The 17229-nt window shown below is 40.6% G+C and overlaps 1 protein-coding gene across 5 annotated transcripts in view; it reads right to left on the bottom strand.

Annotated features, from left to right (window-relative positions):
* DAAM2 (dishevelled associated activator of morphogenesis 2) overlaps positions 1 to 17229 on the bottom strand; it is a 218983-nt gene that overhangs the window by 171117 nt on the left and 30637 nt on the right. The gene's annotated exons all lie outside the window — the stretch shown is intronic.

Raw genomic sequence — 17229 nt, 5'->3', positions numbered from 1 at the left:
TAAAAAAAGCATAATTAGTATGTTCTTAGCGTGAAAAGCATGAAGTTGCAGCCTTTTCTTAAGACCTTTGCATTTAGAGGCACAACATAAAGGTGAAGGTCACAATTTTCACTGTTACTGGTGAGTACTGCAAGAATCATGGACAAACAATGTAACAAAACATCCAAGAATTTAAAGTCCTGTATAAAGACACCAGGTTTCAGGATCAAGGGAACGTTTGCAGAACAGCCTGTTCCAAAAGTACCCTTCGCTGTTTAGGGAAAAGAGATGTGCACTGCTGAAACTGTTCCACTTTCACTCAGTTCAGATATATGCTGTTCATGATCTTTGCTATCATGGAGGAGAGAGGGAAGGAGGAGGGAGAAGAGAAGGGGAAAAAAATGCAGCTCCCGACCATCCAGGAGTTTAGTAAAGGTTTAAGGAAGTTTTTGTCTTTTGAAGGATTTCTTAGCACTGGGAGATGGAGAAAAAAGGAAAAAAAAAAAAAAAGAGGAAAAAAGTCTGCACAGGAATAAAGACATTCAGAAGAAGAAAAGAACATGTCTAGAGATGCATTTGTAATCCTTAAAGTTTACCAGAATCAGACATTAAATACAAATGAAAGACCTGTTCATCCTGATATAAGAAAGAAATTTTTTACAGTGAGAACAATCAATCACTGGAGCAACCTCCCCCAGGGATGTGGTAGAGTCCCCATCACTGGAGGTTTTCAAGATGCAATTGGACAGGGTGCTAGATAATCTCATCTGGACTCCCTTTCCCATAAAAGGTTGGATCAGATGATTTTTCAAGGTCCCTTCCAACCTGGGCTCTGTCATGAGTCTATGGCGGCTCAACTGAGGATTTGGTTAAACCAATCAAGGTTTAACATCCAGCTGAGTGCATCCTAGATACTACTTCCTGAAGAACCACCTATATGGACCAAGATTGCCAAAAAGATATGCAGTTGATTTTTTACCATTGTTAGGATTTCAATGTGACATTTGTCCAGTAGTAACACCAAAGTTACTACACAGTGACCATAGGACTGGTTGGGCATTTACATCTGTACTCATGTCCACGCTCTTTCAGCTTTATCGCTATTGGTTTTGGATTCTCTACTTGCAGGACAATAGTATCTGTATTATTATGATTTTTAATTGTACAGCTGGAGCCAAACAAGCAGACTGGTTATTTCATCTTTTGCTTTCCAACTGCCAGTCCTTAAGTCTAGACCACTGAAGTTTATGCAGAACCCCCCCCTTTGTTCTGCTGACCTCTAGTGACTTACTTCTAACCCGCCTCCATGCGTTTCCTACTATGTCAACAGAGAAGCCGAGACAGATGGAGTCATTAGATGAAGGGGTCAGTGTTAGTGCATGCTAACTAGGCTAATGCAAAGGACTTATGCCACAGTTGACCATAGCCCTTCATATCTCTGAAGCTTCAAGGTACAAAGATGTGTGCACAGACATGGGTACACAGAGGAACAGGAAGAACAAGAGACTCTTCATGCACAGTAAAAGCAAGGAAATATGAAGACAGACATATGAAATATGTCCCCCAAAAAGGACAGTGAGGTATTTTTAAACCCACTTGCTATATGACAAATTATGGTTATTTCTAGCGTTAATGAAAGGTCTGACTGTGGCTTATGAAGCCACACCCTTCTAACTTTAATTTAGGTTTCTTGGGTAAAACAGCACTGAGGGATCACAGCAGAGCCTTTTGTAGAAGCTATCTAAGACTGCTTAGAAGTCAGGTTACTTACACAGGTGGCTAATGTTCTCAAGTTCAAGACACCACAGTGTTACTGCCACTGATTTCTAAGCTCCCCAGACTAAAGTTAGCTCAGGTCTGTCTGTGTGCATCATGCATTTTCTGTCCTAAACAGTGGTGCAAAAATACTACACTGGTAAGTTGCTGTTGCTTTCCTTAACTTCATTTCACCATCAGCTAACATGCATACTAATGGTTAGAGATGGAAGAAAAGGAGACTGTAAGGTATTCCGTACTGTACCCGTCATGGCACAGAATCAACTTGTGTTGCCTCTGTACGGTGGCAGTTATATCATTTCACAGACAAGTGCCATGTCACCAAATTAATTGGTTGTTTGTAAACTATTTCAGGATGAAAAGTTAATGGCCAAGAGTAAGATTACTGTGTATGTTATAGCAATGTTTACTAGAGCAAGTGCCTGTTTAAGTCATCAGGCTTCGTAAATTCATCCACTCAAGTGATGCTCTCAGAAGCTCTTTGTTATTCAAATTCATTCTCGGTGGTACATCAAAGCAGTGATATTTCTCAGCTATTGTATCGCAGACTGCCTTAGAATTAAGAGCTCACATTAAGAAAGACTATCTCAAAAAGTGACATGTGAAGGGGTATTTTCTTCCTGTGAAGAATGAACCTTCTACATGGAAGGTTGAGATAGGAGGCCCGAATGCACAAACAGATAAGCATAAGCTGGGAAAAATGTCAAATGGGGAAGAAAAGGAAGAAAGGTGATAATGGAAGACTAACCAGAGCCAAAAATTCTGGGACGACAAATATTTCAAGAGGGCCCAATCAGAATGTTAAATGTGGAAAAGCAAAAATCAGTAGCTATTCAAGTTCAGATGAAAGACAACCCCTGGAAAAGAACAGACAGCTGAAAGTAGAGAATGAGACCAAAGACAAAGACAAACCATAAGGTAATGACAGGCAGAGTCAGTCAGGACCAGATAAATATGGAACGCAAGCAAGCATGAGATTAATATGAATTTTAAGGCTGTAAAATTCAGACAAGCACAGTTATCTGAGAAGGCTGTGGTACTTCTCAGAGGTAGAGCTCTCAAAGACCCTTCTCCCACTACTTAGCAGGGAATCTGACGCCTGTGAAACTTCAGCAGAGGGTAGCTCAAGACAAAAATGCCATAGAGGCAAGACAATGTCTGTGACATGACAAGGGAAAAATCCAGTTCAAGATTTTTGGAAGCAACAGAGAAGGTGAGGACACTTTAAATGAAACTTAAGTCCATGGAAATGGGAACATATGAAGCCAATAGAGAAGTAAAAGGTCTGCCCTGGTCACTTCGACGTAATCTGTGCACCAATTCCATCAACCAGAGAGATGAAAAATAAAGAAGTGAAGGAGGAAAAAGTAACATTGAGACACTGGAGTTTATGGAAGCTTTTCTGGATTTTTTTTTTTTTAAAAGATATCAAAAACAAAGGAGTATATTTTAAGTACCCTAAAAGTTTCATTTTGGACAACTCAGCCACTTAGGTTCTAGCTAAGGTGGGCAGGGAAAGGTAGGGGAAACACATTCCTGTACAGCATGATTTGAAGAGGTTAGGCAATTGTACATGAACTGTAAGGAGGGAGAGCTCGTGTATCTGTGTGTGTGTGTGCGCGCGCGCGCACACGTGCACGTGTGTATCCATCCAAGATAAAAGTGAGGATGAGTGAGAGTTTTCCATGGAACAATCTGAATCTTCTAACCTAAACACACAATCTTACCGTCTCATAAAGGAACGTAAGAGATGGATTTCATCCCTTTTAATTAGGAAGGGAGCTTTCAAACTTATTGACCATTTCTATTGCTGTATTATGTATCTTTCATCTTAGGGACTCTGCCTAATTCAATGGATTGAGTCCACCAGTTTAAGCCTACCCACTCTTGCAGGGAGAGAAAGAGGAGAGAGAGAAACAAATGTTAACAGACTGTCAAATTTTGGAAAATACCACATGCATCTGTGACACATAGGGCCAAGACGACTGACTGATAAAAATCTAGCCCCAAAAAAGATGATTACATAGAAATCAATCTCACTGACTGAGAAAGAATAGATTTCAGCGAAGCCAAAATAAGGGTGCTGGCACCAACTCTGATGAGGTCTGGATCCCACCCAGAATAGTTAGGTGATTCACCAAAATTAGGCAGCGAGTCAGTCTTCAGAATCACACACTGCTCTTCCATACCACACAGACAAGCACAGAGGATACACTTAATGAACCAGAAATCCAAGTCACCCATCCTCTGCTCTAACTGGTAAACTATATTCCCTCCTACCTTATCCCAAAGCCAAGAATACAGTCAGCAAGTCAGGATCCCCAAGTCCCTCTGCTATTCTCTTGAAGAAGGACTAGAGTGTGCAGTAATGCATAGTTTCTTCTGCAAGTTGCTTTGGAAAGGTAAGACTGGAGTACCATCTGTTACTCATCATGATCTCTGTCTGCATAAGAGAACGTGTTCATAATTAAATTATAATTATGTTTGAAGTTAAAACAAAAGGGAATGAAGAAGAGCTGCTTTTGGGCTGTTCAAAGGAACTGGGATAAGACAGATCTTTTTTTTTCAGGTTGGGCCCAGAGATGCCACTAAGAGATATTTATTCATTTGTAAGAAAGGGTAAAGTACCATCAATTTTCACTTCTCTGGTTACAGAACACACCCAGAACCCGACTATGTTCAGACAGGTTGGGCAGGGTATAGTTCATGTTGATAAAGAAAAGACCCAGTAAACATTTCCCAGAAAGTGGCACTGCAGCCTGCCTCAGGAAAGCTGAACTCCATTTAAAACCACTTAAAAAGGAAACTCTCTACAAATTAAGACTTGGTAATGAGTTAAAAAAAAAGATCAGAGGCAGAACTACATGCTGATTATGAGAGAACTTAATTAAGGAAATTGTACCCATCTGCACAATGTTGAAATGGCAACATGTTCATTTCCAGAATTACCAATATTCTTACTTCACAAGAAAAATCAGAATAGTGCCCAGATAAAGCCAATTTCATAACCTAACAGTGCTGTCTATGTATAGTCCAGATCTTTGTTTTATGTATTAAGCACATACAGCAAGTTCAACGTTTGTCATCGAAATATTTTCAAGCAAAAGCAAGGTCTGAATGTCAGACTCACATAATTGATCAAGAAGATAATAATGGTGAAACAGCTAAACTTCAATCTTGCATAACAAATAGTCAGAACAAAGTCAGTGGCAAAGCTCTAAAGCATATCAGTAGAACCAGATTTTCGCCAGCTTTGTTTAACTGCCAACTCTTTCCTTAGCCACCATGAATAGATCCAGTCCATTTCCCATCTTAACTGTGAAATTCAATTGTGTTTCAGAGGCATAATCTTTATATAGCACACATTAAATAAAGTCCTGTATGAGATCCACCAAGAGATTTTTCCTACCTCCACACCTGATAACAGCTGTGGCCATTCTGACTCCAGACTTGGCATTGACTGCTGTCAATAAGTCAAGGGCAATCCTGCCTTTTACATTACAAATATTAAATGCCTTTGGTGGTGTTACCAGGAAGCACGTCAGAAGTGACCAAGCAGTCAGCTGTGCACAAAGCTCCCATGAATATATCTCAAATACACAATGGGAAAAGATAACAAGAAGGGCATGGACAAAAACATTTTAGCAAAGGTCCTTATTCAGAATAGAAAGATATCCCATTGAACAGAAGGACAAAGATCACCTGGAAACGAAATCTCAGGTTGCTAATATCAGAGAGCCACCCCCTCCCCCCCCAAAAAAAAAACCCAAAAAAACCCAAGCCAGTCTAAAAACAGTGCTACTAAAAACATCATTGTAACGGAAAGCCTCTTTAACAATGAAACTTTTATAATACTCTCTTTTGACTATTTAACTAGCCTTTCAATTTAAAGCACTACGTCTTGATTTGGTAAATGAAGATGCTGTTCTTTTAAAACAAAACATCTGGATCTTGTTCAGGCTACATCAAGGCTATGTATCAAGAGCTAGATGGTAAAAAAAAAAACCCAACCAAAAACCAACAACAACAAAAAAACCCCACAACAAAAACCTTTCATTATATGGGGACCTCTTTAATTAAAAAGTATTTGTTTTCTGCTCAGACCTGACTACCTTTCTTCGTCATATCATTGTTTAAACCACCTATTGCATTACTTCTGAAAAGAGACACCCCTTTCCCCAGCATTAGTGCTGCCATATGCCTCGGAGCTTTCAGGTACGTCTTTTCTTCCTGGCAGTGTTGCCCCATTGGAAAAGGATAATTTTGGTCATTTGCCTTGGCCTTCTGAATGAATGGCAACTGTGAGCTGCGGATAAGCAACTGAGCTGCACTTGCAAGCAAGCCTTACATTACCACAGTATGTTCAGTGTATCACAAAAGTATATATTTACTAAGAAAGTAAAGAAAACACAGGAGGAATGCTCAGCATCAGGCTCTCAAAGTTTGAGCCTATTAAATGTATTCAAGATCACATTTGCCGGCGGGGGGGAGGGTGTTGGGGCAGAAGGTAACAGCAAAGAATTTTGTCGTTCCTGCAAGCTGAATCCAGCCATTTGTTTCCTTCTATGGACATTATATTGCCTTTTAAAAGCACATTTATTTCTGGCTCTGCCTGTCCTGTATGAACCCTCTCCCCAGGATTCTGGAAGGAGAAAGTACAACTAATCCTGACCAAGGAACTCTAACAAGAATCATCAGCAGGACTCAGAGAGCAACCTTTGCTTGTCATGACCCTTTTCTTCAGTTTCTGTGCAGTAAGTGAGGAGCCAAAAAGAGAGAACAGTGAGGGACTGTTTACTGATGTTTGACTAGAGTCTCCAGGAAGACACAGTTGGGTGGGCGGCTGAACTTCAGCCTCCTGAGTCCTCATGAGCACTGACCAAGCACCAACAGCATAGGGACCCTCCTCTTTTTTAGTGTCCTGAGAACTCCTTCAGCACCCTTCAGCACCTATTGCCTCACACAGGGCTCAGAAAGTCCTCACTGTGCTTTCTGGACTGAACCATGGGAGCTGCATGAAACTTGCGTTACCTCCATGAGAGAAGGAGTGCCTGGGTAACACGGGGAGCCCGGTCAGGCATCCTCTCCCGATTCTGTCACACATTTCCAATGAGAGAACAGAAGTATAGGTATAGTACAATTAATGTCACTTCTTCATCTTGGGAGACCATCACAAAATACAATCAGAGCATAAGGATATACTCCGAGTCAAAAAATGGAAAGATTTTCAATCAGCCTATTTTCTTACGTAAGTAGGGCGGATCATTACCATTCATATTTTATAAAGGAACAAAGAACCAATGAGTGACAACAAGGGCTTGTTGTAAAACCGAAGAGTATGCTGGGGTCTGAAAAATCTACTAGGTGTAGGGCACCTCCAGCTAGCTCTACTCAGTCTATGCTGGCACTGACTAGAGACATACTTTACCTGTAAGCTTAGACTCTTCCTGCTGGAGATCATTAGGATGGAAGAGAAAAGAAAGAGACTGGTTCTGCTTCTTCAAACAAAGGCAATTTAAAATGTATTTACTTATGGTCATCAGATCATCAGTACCTCATGCAATGAATGATTTAGACTGTTGAAATAGATCTGTTGGAGGAGAGAAATGACAGTTACTTTGAATTACTGATCAGTGAACAAGTCCCAAATATTCTTTTGTACCAGTCCCAGGCACCTTCATTCCAGGAGGATTCCAGAGCTATCTTACTTGGTAAACTCCCAGCACAGAGGGAATACAAGCAGTGCACGATGCAGCAAGCTGCCATATCTGTGTGTGCATACCTCTTAATGGCAGAAGCAGCGGAGACAATAAAACAAGGTATAGAGGAAAAACTGCTTGGGTAGAGTTATCCTAGCTACAGTCCTGCTGAATTTTTAAAACATATTGCAACAACTTTTTTCCTGGAATGTAGCTGCTCTACTTAGAACTGGGTGAGAAATGTTTTTTTCCCTGCCTTTGCATCACGGGGGGGGGGGGGGGGGGAAGAAAAAAGTTTTAATTTCTTTGTTAACCAAAAATAACTCAACATACACAGAAAAATACAGACACCAACTTCAGAAGAGCTCAGAACCACCGTATTCACCTTACGCTGGCAGATCCAAAGAGAAGTCCCACTATTCTCACACCATCTGCTCTACCTACCTACTACCTACCATCTGCTCTAATCCAATAGCCAGATCTTTTGTTTTGGCTCTCCCTTCTCTCCAGCTTTTGTCCTCCTGCCCCAAAATTCCACCCTAAACCTCAGACAGTTTGACTGAGACTGGAACTTCCCTACAAAAAGTCCTGATTTTGATACACTGTTAAATAAAAAGCTGTCTTATAAGAGACATCCAACCTTAATCATATCATTTTAAGGTCAGTAGCATGCTGATAAGTATAGTATAAAGTACAGTAGCATGCTGAATGGACCATGCATTTTTTTCTACTGAGTTTAAGGGCGTTTGAGGAATCTTGTAAATGATGCCATTGAGCACTGCCCAGAGAGGGAAGCTGCATGAGAACATATCAAGGTCACAGCAAACCTTACTCAGCTCTCTCTCCCCTCCATGCCCGCCCTCAACGGCAGCTTAGCGTGGGATCCTGACAGCAGGAGGTTCCCACTACAGGCCTTTGGCTTCATCTCTCCATCAGCCCGCGGACTCTCAGCTCTTCTCAGGGACTCTCCACATGCTCCAAAGAAGAAAGATCCCAGGCATTCGTCTGGGGCTCTGGGAGCTGCTTGCCTCATTCCTTCTGAAGAAACAGCTGGAAAGCTGCCCTCAAAAACTTATTTGCGAGCTGCATTCCCTCCAGAAGTTTTATCAGTTGGCTCCTTTCAAGCAGGTTTTTACAGAGGGATGGCAGAGCTGGACTGGGTGAAAGAACTGGATCAACGCCTTTGCGTATCCCAGGCACCAGATCCTCAGACCCAAATCATTCTTCGCAAAGTCCCCAGTGAAAGCTTTTTACAGATGCAAAAACATGCAGGCCACTTTCTCCTTCTCCCCGTCTCACCTTCCCAGCCCCAGACTTCCAGAAAGTTACACATATTCTCTGCCTATCTAGCAAAATGCGAACAGCCACCTTTTCCTGCTTCTGTCTGTCTGAGAACTGCCTGGAAAGACTAGAAAGCTCTCAAGACCAAACCAAGGCACAATGACACTGATAATGAAGAACATTGCAAAGAGAAGCACAATTTTAATCATCTTCCCTTCTTAGGGAAAATCAGAAGGTGGGAAAGTCAAGAATCCCCTCAGATCACAGGAGGATTGTAAGAAAGGGGAAGAACTATTAAAGTTAAAGACCAGTGTTGGCACAAAACCAAATGGGCATGAACTGGCTACAAACAAATTTAGTTTGGAAATTAGAAGCAGATTTCTAAACATCAGAGGAGTGAGGTTCTTGAATGGCTTCCCAATAGGAAACAACAGGAGCAAAAGCCGTTTAGTTTTGAGACAGAGATTGATAAATTTACGAAGGGAATCCTGCAACATAATTTCCTGCAATTACAGAAAAGCTGTACTCCGTGACTCAGGAGGTCTCTTTCAGCCTTGCACACCTCATCCTCTGCTGAGACAAGACAGGATAAATAAATAAACAAATAAATAAAATCCAGAGACGAGGTGCAATAGAACCAGAATATTAGCAGGGCAGCTAGCATAAGGGTGAGTCTGATTTCTTTATTAAGCAAATTTATGGGGGGTTTTTTGAGCAGAATTTATCCACCTGTAGGGACTTCAGTATTTTCAGGTAAAAATTTAGATCATAAGTGAAGACTGAATCAGTAATAAAGTTCTATATATCTATGATGGCCTGAAAAGAACAGTATGGAGATGAACCCTCCCACCTATCATGCAATCATTAGACTAGACTGTGAGAAGTTATCTTCACAGACCTGCATCCAGGGGTTAAAGCTGTCAAAGGAACTGTAAAAAAGGGGTAGGTAAGTGGGAAAATTAAAAAAGCAAATCATTCAGGAAGAATCCAAGTTAAAGAAGTTTATAGCTGTGAAATGTGTGGATGGGTATAGAAACAATCACCTGTCTCTTTCAGACTTGACTGAAATTTTATTGGAAAGAAGTCTCTGAAACCATTAAAAAGAGTCAGCAGGGAGAAATCTTTTCACATTCTATGTCTATATTGAGAAACCCAGGATAATACCACCCTATTCTACACACAGAAGAAAAAGCAAAACACATGAAGCTGAAAAAGCATGAAAAATACGGTACTGTAACATAAGAAGTCATCTGTGAACTCTCCCGTAGCACATCAAACATGAGGTATTCATTCATTCCCGCAAATGGAGTCAGTGTTGATCTATAAGCTGCAGCTCTGTATTACACATTTCAGTTTCATGCATTTAAGCCAGACAAACATTCCCAGGGGATTGAAAGAACCCACTACAGTGCGTTGTGGTTCTATTTCGGATCATATCACAGCATAACAAATCACAGTTTCAGACACTGGGATAAGGGGCTCAATAAACCAAGTAGCATGATAACTTCATGTATATCCCTTCCACACACGCAGCCATGTATAGAATCAAATCCACCTAAGGCCCTTCAAACTGTACAACTACAAAGCAATGATCACTCTCATACCTACATGTATCCATATACCATTATTCATCCAAATGCATATTCTTAAATACACATCGGTTTCTACATACTGTTGTATAGCAGTAGCTATCTAACCCTGTCCACACACACCAAGACTGTTTACCAGATCTGATCTCTCGCATTTGAGGAAGCGGAAGAGAACATAAGTTTTTTAATGCAGAAAGTTCTTTTAGTGCTGCTGGTTTGTTCCGGTGGTTTTTCAGCTGTGCTCCATACAAAGCGGTCCTCAGACCTATTTGGTAACCCACCAGTCCCCTGTGACTGCTGTCCTGCAAGAAATTCTGAGTGCTGAGAATGATACACTGGTCTCCTGTTGGTCTAGCACATTTTTAGAGTCAAAGTGGTTTGTAAATCAAGTAAAGTTTTAGAAGGAAAGAAAACCCCAACAACTTAAAGGTTGGATTGGAAAACCAGCCATATTGCAAGTACCCCGTACTGGAACTCCAGTCCTGCTGATTTTTGCTCTGGTTCCCAAAGAAATAATGTTAAAACATGCAAGGGCATTAAAAAAAAGTTTCTCTTCATAAAGTATCTTACAGCACCTTGCGCAGATTAGCAACTCTTTCCGCAATATGGAAAGACTCCTGTCAACCACCGAGCAAAGATGAGAGACAAGACTTTCAAGAGAGTTCAAGTATTGCTGAGGTACAAGATGCTATATTTTCCTCAAGAATTTTGCACATTAGATGCTTGACTATTAATGTCATTTGATTCTCAGGCTGAGAAACCGAAAACGTAACTGTGAGCTATTTTGACTGTCTGGGCCTTGGGACATGAAGGAAGTCAAAGTAGCAAGCATGAGCATAGGTCTCCAAACCCCGACAGTCACACTTTCTTATTCTCTCTATTGTGTTCAAAGTCAAAGCTCTGCGGTAGTTGCCTTCTTTCCAGCTAACTAAGGTGTCTTGACAAGATAAATGAAACAGGGAAAAATAACTGGGCTGGAGTACATTTTCATTTTTCCATTTTAATTTCACCTACAAGTCAGCCACCTTAAGCATGACACTGGCTTGTTGGCAAAAGCACAATATTATTGACTAAAACACCTAACGTCACTAGAACTCATTATTTGTTCTTGGGTATTTTCTTAAGTGAAAAAAAAAGGTTGTTCAATATAAATAAATCCCTGAAGGGCTTCCAACCCAAACGCTGTACAGTATTAGACGATGAAAGAACTGTTAGCGAAGTGAACAAGAAACAGGAAGTTGGAATTACCTGGCCAAGTTTCACTATAACCTGAGTAATGTGTAATTAAAAAATAACCAGCACAGAGTGAAAAACAGCTTCCAGTACAAATATATACTTTCATGACCAAGTGCTCTATAGACAGAAATCAAAGATGTTTTTTCTAGAGAATATGATTAAAAGTCAGGTATTGTTTAAACCTCAGGAAAAAGGGAAGACATACATACAAACATGAAAATACAAAGTTTGCATAATGTTTAAAAACAGTATCTCTTTTTTTAAATACAACATCCTGCCAAAAAGTTTAGTCTGTGCTAAAGTTTTTACACATCCTTGTAGGTACTACCACAACCTCTGTGCCACTGCCATACATGCTCCGTCTGTCCCACCTTCCAGTCTGAAAGGAAGTGTCCGCAGTTCACAGTCTTTGACTTCTAGATGAGCTTAATCCAAAAGCCCACATGCAGCTTTCCAAAGGGCCTCCAAATCAGGGAAAAAATGCAGAGCCTAAAAACACAGGACTTGTGTAATGCAAGTAGAGTACTGAAAAACCACATCTGGCAATTGAACGATTCAGAGGGCTGGTAATGGCATACAGTGTGTCCTTCCACCAGGTCACTAGGCTGAATCCATTCTGGATAATGAACAAAAACCATTCCCATTTGATGGCTCCTCATGTGAAATGAATCGATCAAGGCCATCCTGATGAGTGAGCGAGTTTGCCACAGTATTATTTGTCACTTGAAACAAAAAGATCACAAGGACTTCTGTTGGCATAACCTAAACAGGTTACAGAAGAAGCCATCCCAAATCTAACTAGTCAGCCCCTTGTTCGCAATCTGACAATGCTGGCCAAAAAAAATGAAGTTGAACAGAAAGATGCTGAACTTCAGTTTTGATCCTCTGACTGGACCAAAACGCACAGCTAGAGAGCAGCATTGGGGAAGCTGACTCAGCCGTGGTCCAAGGCATCACTTGTTCTGTGGCTGAACAAAGGGACTGCGGTCTTCCAGGGATGTCAGTTTAACAGCTCTCACCCAAAGGAAATTAATTTTGCCTTCTTAAAATGAAAACAAAAGAAATCCAACTCACCGGTGAAGCTGTCCAAGATTTTTGAAAGATAATAATCCTTCAGTTTACTGGGCTCTGTGCTTAACAGATAGATGTGGGTGCCAAGCGGTAGTTCAGCCACAGCTGCCAGTGCACCTTTCTATTCAAGTAAACCCAGCTTCCTGCCTTTTAGCACACACAAATTTGGCACATTTAATCAAGTTACTGTTCATTTTACTAAAGTATAAAACTGCCAGAAAAATGTTTTGTTTGCCTACCAGAAGATAAAATTGAGCCTTTAGGATGTTTTTTTTCAAAAAAACCAACAAAAAATTACCATTTTGATGCAAACATTGAAACTTTTACTTTATTTTGGGTCTGTTTCAGCTGTAGTAAGACGTATTTTCAAAAAAAAAAAAAAAAAACAAAACACGAAGAAAAACAAAACAAAACAAAATCCTCCGTCCATCCCCTGCATCATTGAGTCCTGTACCTGGAAGCATATGATAATGCCCAGCCTGCTGTCAAAGGCACAAGCTGTCAACACGAGAGTGAAGCACTACTGTAGGCATGCACATACATGAGCATGCACACACATAGTGTTTATAAAACTGCCGCTGTAAGGGATTTGGGGTTTATTTTTTTAATTAACTGAAAATGATAACACAAGAGCTTTTTATCTGGCATGAGCTTGGGTTTCATCAGCTGCTGGAAAAGATTCTCTTGGAGAAATGAAATTACAGTGTTTCTCCATGTACTTTCCGTGGATTTCAAAATAAACACATCTATATGATCATGCCAGTTAATAGACAGATGTAGGTAGTTACAGGCCTCGATACATCTAGAAAGAGGCTGCAGAGCTAGACACACAATCTGGCTAACACATCATATTGGCTAAATGACAGAACACCCAGCTAAAAAAACCGTGAAGTACAAGTGACAAGAACTGGGAAGGGCAGTTGCAAAGGCTGCCCTTAGCCTACCTGCTGCACCTGGATATTGCGTTATACACCACATGGCATAAAAGACAGTTCATTATTTGATGCTCGTTCCGCTCATCCACATTTCTCACCATGTCAAGTTTCTCAAATAGAGCAATGCATGAGAGCAGGAAACTAAAAATGATGCAGACAAAGACTTCAGAACCGCTTTTGCTCTATGCTCCACTTCAAAAGTCAGCAGTTGCACTGTGAATCAGTTACCCCCCACCCCTCCCCAAAAAGGACAATTTGACAAGATGGTAAGCAACAGCCCTGCATATAAAACTTATCCTTTCCAATGAAGGCACTGAGAAGTGCAGCCCACACTAAATAACAGCACTGCCAGTTGCCACTTTGTCTTTTCTTCTCATATGGAACCTTTACAATCCATGGTCTCTTGAACTTATCCGATTATAAAAAAGGAAGGGGGGATCTCAGCAGGGCCTTTTTTGGTCCCTAGGAATCTAGAAATTCCTACGTCTTTTCCCCATTTCATGCTCCAAAACACATCAACTTGGTACATACTTTTGCTAAGTGCTCAGAAGATTATTTCACAGGTTTCAGGGTGTAGCAAAGAGAACAAAAGGGATTTCGCCATTGCTTTGATTTACTGGCTGGCAAGGTCAGTGCAGTATTTAAATGTGATTATTTAATGATATATTAGGTCACTACCATGTTTTTGTAAGTATAATTAAACTGGTAGAGTGCCTAGAAGTTCTTTAAAGACTTCTTGTTCGTTATTTTTTACATTTAAGAAATAATACTCTCAAAAATGGATTGAGATTAAAAGAGCGATTGAAGTTTTCCAAGGATTCTGATGAATCTGGTTAAGAATAAAAGAACTTTGGAACTACAGATAAGAAAAAGGAACAGCGCAGTCATCAACTGTCTCAGACACAAGATAACAGCTGTACATTTGTGAAGATGGAAATAAATTAATTCCTTCGAAGAGGCTCATGCACATGAGCATTGGCAGATCTGACATAGTCTGTCTGGAAGAGTTGGGACTAGCTGCATACGGGTATCTACTCCACTGAAATTATTCTTTGGGGAACACATTCCTGCAATAATTCCTTTCCACCTCCACTTTCAGAGCCATTAAATCTTATTTACTTTCCTCCACCTTCTCTGCAAGTCAACATTTTTGATGTTGCACAGGACAAGGACTTGAGAGGTCTCCACTTACACTGATAGACATATCCCTTGTATGATGGAAAATGTGGCATTCCAAATGATTGCAAAAGTAGAGACAGGCAAATAAATCAGACATAAAACCACCTCTATCACTGTTCAGTGTAAAAAATTGTCTATGAAATGTGTTATCAAAGAACAAGGCAGGTTACTATGCTATCAGCACAGCGAGTCTTTGATATGAAACTGAGGTTTTAAGTTGGGATCCTGCTTCTGTTATATAAAGCAAAAAGAGGCTTTACCTACAACAGAGAATAAGGCCAGGTTCATCTCAGCTATGTGAGCATCACAAGCCTTCATAACCTGTGGTAACATCCTGCACTACATGAAGCCAGAAACATTCTCAGAGAAAGGATTTTGCAGTAGGCTTCATTAAGTAGACTATGATAAGGTGCTCACAGATGAATTAACAACAAGAACCTGAAGCTCTGCAAAACAATGACCAATAATATTAGAAACCAAACTGTCAGTAATTTATTGAGTAACCATGAGTCTTGCTCTGGCTAGACTCACTCAGCAGAGTTACTGTCAGTGTAAGTAAGTAGTAGACAAGCACTCCAATGGCAGGCACAGAATTTATAGCACCACCACCATCGTAACTATCTACTGAAAAGAGCAGTCTCCAGTGAAAAATGCTATTCAAGAAAGCTCCGTTTCTTTAATTTGGCATAAATATAGGTGGAGGATTTCTTCACATTTTAAATATCACACACATATGTCATATTAAGCTAATGTTTTGGAGACTGCAGGAGTTAGCTGTATGACCTCAGCATCAGCCACGGACAGACTTACAGTGTGGACTCTCAGATACAAAGTAACTCAAAGAAAAACACTCAGGAGCAAAATAAAACACATAATAAAGTGAATTTCCAAACAACACAGTAAAAATAGGATCAGGCACATCAAACTGTCTCTTCCTTTTGTGAAGCAAAGATTTTAATTTGAAAAATAAGCAAGTAGGAGAACTGAACTGAAATCAAATAACTATCATATTAAACATGTCATGCAGACAAATGAAATAGATGAGGAGATGCAACTGATAAGAGCTTAGCTGAACGTCAGTGACAGTGGACGAGACACGCTTTCAGTGAATAAATTAGCCTCCTACCAAGACAAGCATCTGCTAGGTCCAAATGTGTCTCAGGATGTCTGATAGCTCTATCATTCTCAATGAACTTGCTCCACTGCCCAGGGGTCCAGCATGTCCTGCACAATACACGGGGGACAGCTGAGTAATCCCATCAAGTAGTCTACTTGAAAGAAAGTGAAAAAGATTCCTCAGTAAGTTACTGAAGCAGCAGTCCGGCATCTGACTGGTGCCTGCTAGTTCAGAGATGAAGAGGGAAATCTTTCCTCTGATCCAGTAAATCATTTCAAAGGGCCATTCACACCTGGATGTCTAATGAACCACAAGGAGTATAAAGAAATGGCTATTTTTTCCCTGAAAAACTACTAATATCCCAAGGATGCACTGCCTCACCCTAACTGTTTAACTGTCTCTTGCAGGTAAGAAAGTTGCCTTCTGCTCACACACTCCATTGATTCAGCAGAGATAATAGCAGTCTAAACTTTTCAATGAGGTATAATAATTGAGAGTCTGAATGACTGCGTTCCATATGGTCATTCAGTTCTTTTAATCTGCTTTGCCCAGCATGTCTCACATTAAGGACTCAAAACCTGCAAATCTTTCCACTCCACTGCAAGTGATTCGTAAGTAACAGGAATAAAGCCAGACAGAAACATCTTGTTGTTCAAGGCACAACCAAAGCCCCAGGTCACAACAGAAACATCAAGCTCTAATAGATGTTGTATCAGACGGGAACTCGACAGCTCTGATCCTTCTCTACTCACAATAGAACTGCACTAGTTAAAATAATATCTTCATTCCTTTTAAAGCCTTTGATTCAAGGAAACCCAAATTCCTACTCCGCAAAGCAGCAGAATATTATTATACACACCAGGGTACGCATAAGCAAGTATACACACATGGAGGTAAGGACAGTCTATTACTGTATTCTCTAACTCTTTGTTAAATACGGGTAGAATATGGCACAATTTTCAGCCTCTTGGACCAGTAGTGGTATTGGGCTTTCTATGAAGAAAGCTGTATGCCTACCTGAACGTGTCCCTCCCCCTTTCCCCAAACTGCTTGACAATATGCGGTTCAGTCATTAGGGTTTACGGGTCTTATTATTCAGCTTATAGATCTCCAACCTCTGCTACGCATCTGTGCTGGATACAAAGGATACATTCCCGTATCAGATGCCTAACTGCAGCCTGCAACTTGATCAACACTGACTGAGAGTTCTTCCTCATGACCCACACCATTACTGAAGTAACGTTTCTGTCAAGAGATTCCACGCTTTCCCTCCCCTTCTTTATCCAGGCTGACCCCACAACACATTCCAGAAAAGATAACAGGATCATAACCAGGCTGTAATTTCTAGAGCTGATCAACAGAATTTA

This window comes from Aptenodytes patagonicus, chromosome 3 (genome assembly GCF_965638725.1).
Source record: "Aptenodytes patagonicus chromosome 3, bAptPat1.pri.cur, whole genome shotgun sequence".
In the NCBI taxonomy this organism is placed as follows: Eukaryota; Metazoa; Chordata; class Aves; order Sphenisciformes; family Spheniscidae; genus Aptenodytes; species Aptenodytes patagonicus.
Note: the sequence above shows the minus strand (reverse complement) of the source record. Positions and strands in the feature narration are given on the sequence as shown.